Source organism: Thermobia domestica, chromosome 2 (genome assembly GCF_964235325.1).
Source record: "Thermobia domestica chromosome 2, izTheDome1.hap1.1, whole genome shotgun sequence".
Lineage (NCBI taxonomy): Eukaryota > Metazoa > Arthropoda > Insecta > Zygentoma > Lepismatidae > Thermobia > Thermobia domestica.
The window spans coordinates 24,490,568-24,503,790 of NC_137455.1; the positions used below are offsets into that span (position 1 = coordinate 24,490,568).

At 35.6% G+C, this 13,223-nt stretch overlaps 1 protein-coding gene across 2 annotated transcripts in view; it reads right to left on the reverse strand.

Annotated features, from left to right (window-relative positions):
• Positions 1–13,223, reverse strand: part of LOC145671283 (dipeptidase 1-like) — a 357,577-nt gene that overhangs the window by 23,821 nt on the left and 320,533 nt on the right. The gene's annotated exons all lie outside the window — the stretch shown is intronic.

Sequence of the window (13,223 nt, forward strand, 5' to 3'; positions counted from 1 at the left end):
TGGTATGATGAAAAGTTATTACTTGGACTTTTCTTCTACGATTTTGATTTTTCTTATTTTAAAATAATTACAATTTCATCTTTTGTTGGAAATCCTTGGACAGGATGAAATTTACTAAGCTGTGGTTCTTGTTATACAGAATACAAATATCTCACTAGCTTGCAGAGATTTTGGATATCCTACTATCTATATACAGTATCTAAAATACTTTATATAGATAGATGAGCCGAAATTGGAAACGTTTTAATTTTACTTTTTTTTACCATACTTTAAATCGGTTTATCTTAAATTCCACGTAAGACTATTCATATATACATATTTAAATGTTTGGCCTGAATCTTATTCCACATTTATTCAACTTTAATGTGACAATGTTAGAATTTAAAATGTATCTTCGTGTTCTCAGAAGGGAAGATCTCTCAAATTCAAAATGTAGAATGTTTTAATATCAACGGTTCAACAGAAATGTCTCATAATAAACTTATATGTTCGCTATCGAACACAGGATGTCTAGAATTCCTGAAAGTTAGTGACATATAGTAGGCCTATTCTCTAAAACAAGAGAATTGTGAATATAAAATGATTCACGCCTTACGTCTAGTGATTCAAAAGTAATAAGTAATGATATTAAAAGTACCCTCTTCTTCTGACTGAAATATGTATGTACAGGATGTTCATGAACTCAGTACTATACATTTAAGAGGTGATTTCTTACATGAAATGAAAAAAAAAAAAAACTTGTAATAAACGTTGGTTGGAAACGCCTTTTTTCAGAGTTATAAACTTCCAAAAATACGAAACATGACGTTAAGAAACGCTCTGGTTTGAAAAATGTGGGACATCTCGGAACGGTTCAAAGAGTTGCACAGGAATTTAGTATGCGCTCTATCTAAATACCAATGTTTGATAATCTTGTGGTATACTGAGGACTCATATAAGTATTTAAAAGTGTATCCTCCTCGTCCCCCAACTTTATACAATTCGAGATGCCGGTACCGGAGAATTGTGAAACATGGATATTAAGATAGAGTGCATGCTAGTTCCTGCGTAATTCCTTGAACCGCTTCCGAGAAGTACCACAATTTTAAAACTAGTGTCATATTTCGCAATGTTTGGCAGTTTACAATTATGTTTATTAGAAGTATCCCCCCCCTGCACTTGATATAAGGAACATATAGAAGGAAAGAAAAGAAAATTGTATTGCTATAAGTGATGATTCTCAAAATACTAGAAATAACATCTTTTGAAATAAAACACCTTTCAAACAATATTATATAAGACATTTACAATACCAAATTGTGTGGTTTAATATGGTTTAATAGTACACTCGTATTTTGTGTATCAAAAATTTCTACATAATTACCAGATACCAGTTACCAGAAAAGTCCTAATGACCAGATAAATGTCCAGGTGGTGTTATTAGTAAAGATATGAAGTGTGAACGGGAAATTAAATAAAGGATACGAACAGTAAAACAGGTTCTTAAGAAGAAGATAAGAGCATGTTTAAGTCATTGAACGAAGAGCTAATGAGAGAAGTATTTAATGTTCCATATACATAATATTTTATGAAGTGAATATAATAAGAATGATGTGAAAGCGATGTGAAATTACTAAAATACTCTGAAAATTGGCTATGAAGAAGAGTGGAGAATAGTAGGTGGATAAATAGAAAGACAATGACGAAATGATGAGAAAAGTCGAGATTTAGAATATTAGAAATAAATAACAAGTGAAATAAACCGGTTAGGAAGCTAATTGGGAAGAATTGTGTTATGAAGAGCGAAATAAAAGGTATGATGAAACACAAAGAAAAAGAAAGAAAATTTGATTGGTTGATTTGAAGGCTAATATTCCTTTGAGAATCGGGGCTATATGAAACGTGTGTCTGCAGCTGAACTCTCAAATTGTGTTCTGGGATGTTTTTACGCACCATCAAATATTAAAGGCAATATGCGTAAATTATATTATGATTAGAAGCATTGATAATCTCTGTACCTTCAAATCAGTTCAAGACCAATGTGCAAAGAGAATGGTTGCACGGTGGAGTCAGTACGTCGCTCAAGAATATAAACTTTTTTTTTTTTTTTTTTTTTTTTTTTTTGTACTGGTGCCAGAAATGACCCCACATCATAGCTGCCGTTCACCTTTCGGTAATAAGACACTTTTTAGTGTTGCCTTTTGTTTAGAATTAGCTTTTTGTTTCTATTCTGTTATGAAATGTGTTACAATGGCTTTCACTTTTAGAAAACAGTTAAATGTTGATCACTCGCAGTTAGAAAACTTTGTAACTTCCGGTCTAGAGGAAATAAGTAATGGAAATGAACCGAATGACACGGATCCGGAATTTAATTCGGAATGTGATACTGGGAGTGAGCAAATATATAATAATGATTTAGATTGTGTAGGCAACAATCTAATGGATAGTAAAGAAGGTCAACTGTTGTTTTATGGGCATAATAGATTCAAGTGGTCTTCGACAGAATGTGTATGGAATATTATAACATCGAGTCACAATAGCTCTTATGGCAGAAAATGACTACCAGTGACTTTAAAAGTTATGATCTTGATGATCTAGAAAAAAAAAAGAGTATGAACATTAAACTAACATTTTCAGTGAAACAATTTGTAATAATTTCCATTATTAACGTTAGACCTCAAAATTTATAGTTTCTCTTATTGAGTTGGCAACATTGATTTGAGCGTTTCAGGAATGCCCAGTGCGGTGACCGATGACTGCTACTGTTGGTCTTCTGCTTCTTCTTCTTCTTTTTTGTTTTCTTTTTCCTTTTTTTGGAAAATGCCACATCGTGTGTGTAGATATAGATAAAGGAATGAAGGACGGGAAAGGGAGACGTGGGGATGACGGAGGACGGTGTTTCTGGTAACTTCAAAGTTCTGTATGCTTAGCTTCGTCTCTCGTATCAAATATTTCGCTTCCAGCTTTAACAGCCTTTTCCTTCTTAGTCTCTCTCTCTCTCTTGAACGTTGTCAAATGACCGCAATGAGAGTTTTCGGCAAACTGCCTTCGACGTCATCCGGCTGCTACTTAAAGAACGTTCGTTTGTGAAACGTTAACGTTTCCTAGTTTTTCGTCCAATCACACAGAACTTTTACACACTGGCACACACAAACATAATAGGACACATTCTCAGACAGAAACCCAATAGATCGACAAATGGTACTGATTGTTTTGGTTGTGAAACAGTTTGCGACGTTCTGTCGTCCGTTTCAATACATTCGAACCTTTTGTTTGAACATGCTTACAGCTTGTTTCCAGAACGTATATATGTATGCTAATAAGAGCAAACACACATTCACAATTACGAAAGGCAAAGTGTATATTTACCACTGATGAACGTTGTCCTTCAGAATGTCAATAACTATAAACACACGCGTACTTCTCTCTAGAATCGGTCATATGCACCAAAAGCTTTTGTTTCTGAAGAAGTTTTTCTTTTTTCTTTTTTTGCTATTTTATCTTTCCTCCTCACAAAAATGTGAGATGAGTTACTACTGTTAACAAATCTCTTTAAAAATGAAATGAAATCTTTGAGTTTTACGTCCCACGCTTATGCCGGTTAGGCTAAAGGAGACGGTGAGTAATGGATGAAATGGTGGAATGAAGAAAGTGGGAGGAAACGGGAGAACCCCGAGAAAACCCACGCACACGGTGTTTGTCCACCACAAAGTTCACTTGACGGAGGCTCGGATCGAACCCGGGATCCCTAGCACCAGAGGTGAACGCTGTACCACTGAGCCACCGCGGCCCCTACTGTTAACAAAGTATCACAGAGCACCGAGCACTGTGACAAGAAATACCACTGGAAATCAGGCCTAAGTACTTCTTTAGGCTATTTTTTCACAAACGATAACTTCTTTCAATGCCTCTAGGGCAACTTTATAAACTGTTTTTTGAGTTAAATACTGTCCGAGTCCATACAATAACTTTCTATTATTACTTTTATGTTTTTATTTTATTTTTTCGAAACTTTTAGTATTAATGCTTTTATTACCACTATGCTATTTTTTTCTCAATCGTCTTCGATAATCTATTTTGTAAGGCACGGTTCCTATTACGTACCGGAATATTTTTTTTTCTAAAAGCTAAGCAAACTTTCAGTTTATTGTGTATCCATAGGCTAAATTTCTTTCAAATCCGTTATCTATCTATCTATCGATATATATATATATATATATTAGGGATGGCCAAAATTTTCCGGAATCCGGATTCCGGAAATTTTGTTTTCCGGAATCGGAAAATTTACTTTCCGGAATTCGGAAAAATTCCGGATTTCGGAAAAAATCCGGAATTCGGAAAAATTCCGGAATTCGGAAAAATTCCGGATTTCGGAAAAATTCCGGAATTCAGAAAAATTCCGGAATTCGGAAAAATTCCGGAATTCAGAAAAAATCCGGAATTCGGAAAAAATCCGGAATTCGGAAAAATTCCGGAATTCAGAAAAAATCCGGATTTCGGAAAAATTCCGGAATTCAGTAAAATTCCGGATTTCGGAAAAATTCCGGAATTCAGTAAAATTCCGGAATTCAGAAAAAATCCGGAATTCGGAAAAATTCCGGATTTCGGAAAAATTCCGACGTTCGGAAAAAATCCGGAATTTAGAAAAAATCGGAATTTTTCCGAGATCCGGAATTTTTCCGATTTTACTTTCCGGATTCCGGAAAGTAAAAACTCTGGAATTATCCATCCTTAGCTAATAGCTGTTAAAAGAGAAACACAATAATGAATAGGCTATATATACTGTATTAATTTCTTGTAGTTGGATATGTCTTTATCATTTACGTAGACAATTGCTACTGCATCCTGGATCTGCCCCTGAGGTTTGCTATCTTTCTCAAAGACTTACCCTTCTTATGCACTTTAATAATTACTTTTCTTGTCTCCTCATTTGTTTCTGTTCGGTTGCTTCCCATTTCGACAGCCCACCGTGCAGTTTCTTCACTCCTATTCACAACTAAACTCATTCTGTTACTCGTCATGCTATACAGAGGTGTATACTCAGGTGAACACTAGTGAACCCCAGTTGTGGTATCTTTGTTTCGTATTCGTACGTCAGGTGTACGATCACTTTTTGCGTCTACTCTATACATTTTCTACGGAATTTATTTACTTTCTGACCATTAAACTTGTCTTTGTGGTTCTTTATTGATATATTCATAAAGCTTAGTTTTCATTATTCATATTGTGTGTGTTATTACACTTCTTAAATTTTCTGTTTCTTTTTCGCAGGCATTCTCGTTTCAATAGCATAGGTGTACGAACACTTTCTGCGCTCATTGTATGTACAGTAAATACAAATTTATAATTTTTGACTTTACGAAGTATACAATGTAATTGTTCAATAATTAACATAAGCAGGCATTCATTAATTTATATTAATATAATAGTTAACAAAACTAATAAGCGGGTGATTGATGACTCAGTGGTAGAGTTTTCATCTATGGTATTCTAACCCAGGACATGTGGGTTTTCGATGGCTAATTTTGTGTTCGAAAATTTTCCCGGTGGTACTCTTGGTTCCCTTTCTTATATTTGTTCCATCATCACTCATTAACGAATTTAGTTTATCAAAACTCTATAGCCATATATTCATTCTGTCCGTCAGTGAAACAAACAGTCTCAAGAACTATCTGATGGATTACCAATCAATTTTGGCCATGATGTACAGAGTCAATAGTTAAGAATCGAGTTCCCTGATGAATGTAATATTCAAACCGGAAGCGGTACAAATCAACCATTTCCGGTTTTAACGTTAATCATTATATAGTAAATATGGTAATAGATAGCGAGAAGCGGTTTCCAGTAATCGACATATATAACATTCATGTAGATAGAATGTTACCCAGTTTGTGCATCTGCTGAAAATAATGAGCTTAGGTATTTAGAGAGCATTTTCCGCTTTAGAAAATGTGTGCTTGGTAAAGAATGTAGAGAATTAGCTGAGTCAGGCACGTAGCTAGAATATGGTAATAGGAAGGGGGGGTCTGTCACGAAATACTGTGGTTATTTACCAGGGGCTCAATCATTCTAAACTATTTTATTGGCAATATATATTGGTTCGTTTAGCCAAGATTTCTAATGGGGGCATGATATGAAATACTGTGGTTACACACCAGAGGCTCGATCAATCTAAATATTTTACTGACAACATACCCATATTGATTGGTTAGGACAATAAAATGAGGATATATTAGTAAGTATTTTAGTAAGAAGCTATGAAGAAATCTCGAGTAAAAGAATATAAAAAAAGTATTGAAAAAGATATCGTCTTCCGAGGTCATTCGAACGATGTCGAGAATTTTGCGTCTGGGAAATTTGCGCCCTACCTCAAGAACAGGGAAAATTGCGCCTGCGATGTACCTCCACCGGGAAGTTTGAGCCCTGCGAAATAAAAGAACCTACTGGAGCTTACGCATTTCCTCGGAGGGGCTGACATTACAGCATAAACAATCCTCCCCCCACAACCATGCCATTTGTGATTTATTTTCATTGTGGCTATATAAGGGGAGAATAAATTTCAATATAAGCCAAAAGAACACAACGGATCAACGCAATCACTGCTTCTTCCAGAGATGATTTTGGGGGAACACTGGCCTCCCCAGAGCTCTCAGAGTGCCCCCTCGGAGGAGACCAAAATAATACGTCTATAATATAATAATAAATAGAATAGTACCAGCAGTGACCCCCCTCCGGAATACTAAATGTGCCCCCCGGAACATTTTTCCTGAAAGAACGACTGAACGCAATTGTGTGTTTGAAGTGTAATTCCAGCAAGTAAACACACTGTACATAGTTTTCTTGATAATATTACTGAACTGATTTTACATTCACTTTACATTTTCTTTTCTATATTTTGTGTCCTGAAAAGCCAAACAACTCGCAAGGATTGTGAACAGAGATATCTGGGTAGAGCCAAACAGCCTTTTGTAGATTAAATTATACTCTTTGATTATATTAATAAATAATTATATATCAGTCATTTATACGTTTATTGTAAATTTTGTAGTATAATGAAAAATTGTATTTGTATGGATTGCCCTTTAGTGAACGAAAATTGTATTTTTTTTTCATTTGTTCGGAATATTATAACGGATGGAGTAACTCACTGAGACGATGAGAGGCAAGCCTAGTTCAAGTGCGAGTGGAAGTTACTTTACACAATACAATAAGAAGTTGAATTGTAGGGCGCTAACATCCCAGTGCAAATATATAGCCGGCGCATTTTCCCCTCTTTTTGGGGTAGGGCGCAAACATCCTAGTGCAAATATATTGCGAGCGCATTTTTTCCTATTTTTGTGGTAGGGCGCAAATTTCCCGGGCGCAAAATTCTCGCATTCAAGGAAAATATAATGTCCGTGAAATTGACAAGCCACTTATGTCAGACTCCAATTTCGACTTTAAACGTCGCTAGTGCTACGTTAGTGTTCGATAGTGACGCAAATCGTTAGTACTCCAACTGCATGCCAACACGCCCACTTCTAAGAATCATCTCAAAAATGAGGTTAACCATTAGAGCAAGTAAGTGCTCATTGGTGCCATTAACATTAACGTTAAAGCCTCCATCGTACGGCCCTTTGAGTAATAATAACACCACGTTTTTTGCTAGTCTCAATGCGTCCCTATATTCTCGCGAACATTCTGACGTGCCCAAGTTAGTTACTTTTTTTTGGGGGGGGGACTATTGTTTATCTGTTATTGTTTATTGTTTATTGCTAGTCTGCAGAGTAGTCCTTACATTAATATGCCATTGTCCTTGATAATCATTGCGTATTTACAAACAATTTGTTATTACTGTTAGAAGATATCAAAAAACAACAGATAAAATCTACTACTTAACGGTTCATATTTTTCTTTTACAGTACATAAACGATTAATAATAATAATAATAATAATAATAATAACAATAAGACTATTCCAGCATAAAAGTTATCAATTGCATCACACTGGCAACAAGCGACGCATATTTTAACTTCATAAAAAATCGTTTCTCACGATTTTCTGGAAAACTACGTATGATAACATCTTCATTATGTCAAGTTGTTTATCTCAGTGTGATATATGTCTTACCTCTGGACAATATCACAGTAAAACAAAAATTAAATATTAGGAGTACATCGTACTTTTGGACTACATATCATTAACCATGGGAAGATTGAGTAGTGTATACTTTAGGATGTAAGTTTCAGCTTAACTTGCATCATACATTCTTAGGATTACAAAAAGGAAATTTGTTCGTTTGCATTTGAACAAAATTCTTAGGATTACAAAAAGAAAAAATAATTTTTCCGAAATCCGGATTTTTTCCGAATTCCGGAATTTTTCCGAATTCCGGATTTTTTCCGAAATCCGGATTTTTTCCGAAATCCGGAATTTTCCCGAATTCCGGATTTTTTCCGAATTCCGGATTTTTTCCGAATCCCGGATTTTTTCCGAATTCCGGATTTTTTCCGAATCCCGGAATTTTTCCGAATTCCGGAATTTTTCCGAAATCCGGAATTTTCCCTAATTCCGGAATTTTTCCGAATTCCGGATTTTTCTGAATTCCGGATTTTTTCCGAAATCCGGAATTTTTCCGAATTCCGGAATTTTTCCGAATTCCGGATTTTTTCTGAATTCCGGATTTTTTCCGAAATCCGGAATTTTTCCGAATTCCGGAATTTTTCTGAATTACGGATTTTTTCCGAAATCCGGAATTTTTCCGAAATCCGGAATTTTTCCGAAATCCGGAATTTTTCCGAATTCCGGAATTTTCCGATTTTACTTTCCGGATTCCGGAAAGTAAAAATTCCGGAATTGGCCATCCCTAATATATATATATATATATATATATATATATATATATATTTCATATCTAATTGTATTTTAGAAAGAGCTACACTGGACAAATGTTTAGTTTTTAATATTTTGAATTATCTTATCATTTGTGGCTTTTAGCTACTGACGTGTGAGTAAGAACCAGCCGTTGACGTACAATTTTTAATTGTGTAAGAATTTGGTTACTTACTTGAATGTCAAAAGGTTATAGAGGGCAAGTCAAAATGATGGACCTGATTTCAGAAATTTCTTCTTTGAAATAAAAATAAATAAATAAATAAATAAAAACATGTTTTGAGAACATGTGCTTCGAAAGGTTAACTTTTTAGTTTCCATGCAGTATTTCCACTTTCTACCGCTAAGAGTCAGGAGCAAATAGTTAAGGAAAATGGCGTTGAATCTTTCTGTATGCTTGATTATCATGTAAACTAGTCTGTGATTAGTGTGCAACGGTATTTCCGTACCAAACTTTGGAGACATCCACCTACGAGGAAGGCCATTTGTAAAGGGTATGAACATTAAAGAGATTCAGCTTGCATCTGTAAACAAAACTCGACTGGTCGTCCGTCTACCCAGGAGAAATACTATCAGCTTGATATGTGCCATGTTACATGAGATGTTCACACAGAAAACTTCTGATATGTTTGAAGAAAACTTTGACAGTCTACCTTTCTCAGCATATATCTCAGAATAACATATGATTACAATTAGATTTATGAACTAACTATCTCTATGGCCTATGGAACTCGGAGGTTCAATGCTGGGTTCACAAAAGCTCTCCACTGACCTATCCTTAGTCAACTGAATCCAGTTTCTACTTTGTATCCACATTTCTGCTAGATCCACCTTAATATTGTCCTCCTATCTGCGCCTAGGTCTTCCTAATGGTTGTTTTCCGATTTGATTTCCAGTTAAGATTTTGAAAGTGTTCCTATTTTCCTTCATTTTGGTTACATGACCTACCCACCTGAGCCTCTTGGATTTGATGATCCTAACTATGTTTGGTAAACGATATAGATTTTGTAGTTTTTCGTTATGAAGTTTCTGCCTTTTCCCATTCCCGTTCCTGTTGGATCCGAATATTCTTGTTAGGATCTTATTCTCAAATACAATGGATTTCACAGAATAAATTTCTGAAATCAGGTCTATCGTTTTGATTTACTGTGTATAACAGCGCGCACACCTGTAAGTCTCAGGCAGCTAGAAGTTTGATCAACAAACCAAATTTGTTAATTGATGCTGAGAAATTGTGCAACCACGATCAAACTATTTCTAGCGAATATTATCATGTAAATCTTACCAAATAAGAGTCCAAACAGTTTGTTTAGACAGGTAGTGCTTCGCCGTGTTATACTTAGTGTTACATGTGCAACAACTTTAAATATTTAAGCGTTAAGAATATATGCGCACTTAACAACGAGAACTTGGGTAGATCATAAGACACTGTGATACAGGTTTAGTACTTTTAATTTATTGATGATGACGATGATTTTGCTTATTTATAAATATACCTATAATAAGAAAATATGTTGTTTGTGAAGGATTACGTGGATACTTTAAGCAAACAGTAAGAGAAGTACGGCTTACAAATATATTTGGTAGTTTTCTTGTCATAATAGACTCAAAAATAGAAATTATAAATTTAAACACGTTGTAAAGAAAAAATATTAAAAGTATGATACTAATTTTCTCTCTCTCTCTCTCTACCTCACTCTCCCTTCCTCTCTCTCTTAGGAGGAGAGGAAAGCATTCCTCCTTACGGTCAGAACCGTACTTGTTACTACTGTCAATCACGTGATCATTTACAAGACCAATGTTCTCAGCGTCAGAAACGGGCCGTTGTTTCAACAACCTTAGAACACACTGACAGTGCTAAGGAATGCTCTCAAAATGTAAGGAAAATTTTCTATATTTTAAAAATAACAGTTACGAAGATATTTGCTGATATTTTAGACTACACGTATATGTTTCTCTACCTTCTCCATATCTATATTTTTATAGGATACAAGTCCTTTTCCATTGTACTTTTATCGAATCCAAGTTTCTGCTCTGTACATTAATTCCAATATTTCACTAGTTGATCCAGAAGAGTAGTTTAGAGGGGCGGATAACCTCCTGGACAATTAATGTAGCCTTAAAATATGATTTTACATAAAATCAAAATAAAATAATGCAATAATCCCTACAACGCTGTAATCTTTGAGGGGCGGATGTCCCCATCGCCCTCTCGGTGGATCTGCCAGTGCAATATTCTAAACGAAACAATTGACAACACTCCTTATTCAACTCTCACAAACTACATTTATTGTATTTTTAAATACCTTCTTTGCTTAAACACCTTGAGAGCGTAAAAGTCTCAGATGAAATTTATGACGATACCCATATTTATAAAGTTAGATATGGACGAAAGATTGTGATTATGTACACAATCACAATCCTATACCGTCATTAATTGATATTCATAACCAAAGGTTTCTCGTAACTCATTACGGTCAGGACAGTACTTGTTACTACTGTCAATCACGTGATCATTTACAAGACCAATGTTCTCATCGTCAGAAACGGGCTGTTGTTTCAACAACCTTAGAACACACTGAAAGTGCTAAGGGACGCTCTCGAGATTCGCTAAGCCGAGAGATTACTGTGGTCAAACCTGCTAATTTGCCTGCTTTGACTTCAGATAAGGACTTTCCAAAGTTAATGACTGCTCTTGTTGCCCCTGTGATACAAGGTCGTCGTGTAGCTATTGCTCCGATAGTGCTTAATAGTTCCTAACCAATCATGTTCCGGAAAAATTGCTGACAATTTCCATGCCCAGGATGTTAGTGATAATCAGAACAGGGTCTCATCTTCAGCCCCTCCAACTTTACATGGTGCTTCTCAACTGACTGAGTTAGATCTTCCACGGAAACCACACGTCTCAGTGAGCAGGATACAAAGAAGGTCTTGATAGAAAGCGTTTCCTCCCTTCCTAGTGTTGTTGATGGTAATCACAATCCAGAGTGCATCTCTAGTGTATCAGAAGCTGCCTCTGTAAGTCCCATGTTCACAGTTCAGTGCAAAGAAAAAGATCCCATTTCCTCTCTTGTAAGTGGTCCTAGTGGGAGAAAAGGAACCGATGCCCGGAATTCTCAGGGAACCTCACAAGACAAGAAACGGAAAAAGTAAGAATGGTTATAGCTTAAGTCAAACAACCTAAAAAGACTGATCACGGACTTTAAGAAGTATCACCTAGACTCACCCGGTCGTCTGTAGCGAAAATAGTGAGTACTTATACATGATACAGCAGTTCCTACTTCAGGGGAATCATCAACAGTTTCTAATCCTACCTAAACATTCAGCAGATCACTTCTTGTAGATAAACAGTAGTGCTTTTTAATGAAGTGCGTTACTAAATTTCGACACCTTTTACTACTATACTTATGTGTAACATCTTAAAATTAGCAACTATAAATATTAACGACATCCAATCGCCAGTAAAAATTGAAGCTTTCAATGACTTTCTAGTTAAATCTGAAATAAATGTGGCTTTTTCCCAAGAAGTTGCTTTACAATTGTAAACGTACATCCATCGTATTTGTATATAATAATTGTACATATAATAGTCTTGGTACTGCACTTTGAAAGAAGGCACCCCCTTTCAAATGTAGAATTGCATCCTAATGGTAAAATTGTAAAAAGTCAAGTTAATAATACCACGCTTATCAATGTTTATGACCCCAGTGGAAGTAATAATAGAAAAGAAAGAAATACCTTTTATGCAAATGAGGTAGCATCGTATTTTAATGACACAAATAATGTTATATTTGGAGGTGATTATAATTCAATCATAGCTCACGAAACGGAACCGACTTACAATTATTGTCCTACATTAAATGAATCAGTAGAGAATTGATAAAGGATAGGATGAATTAGTAAAGGATAAATTTTAAAAATGGATAAGAACTTCACCTCAGGTGCATGGGGTCTTTGGTTCGATCCCAGCTTGCTCCAAGTGAACATTGTGGTGGACAAATACCGTGTGCGTAGGTTTCCTCGGGGTTCTCCTGTTAGCTCCCACTTTCAAAAAAGATGGTAGAGTGTTCACCTCTAGTGAATGTGGATGCTGGTTCGATCCCAGTTTGCGCTAAGTGAACTTTGTGGTTGTCAAACACCGTGTGCGTCGGTTTTCTAGGGGTTCTTCCGTTTCTTCCAACTTTATTCATTCCACTGTAGGAAATGAAATGGTTGGCAACGAGAAACACAAGTTTTTAACGCCAAGTATGTGATGTTTAAAATAAGAAGAACTATGTTAGCATGTTGTTTGTGGATAATTAAGAATGTAATGGCTAATAAGCTAAGGTGTTAGGAGCTAAGTAATTTATAATAAGATGACGGAATAAGTGCTC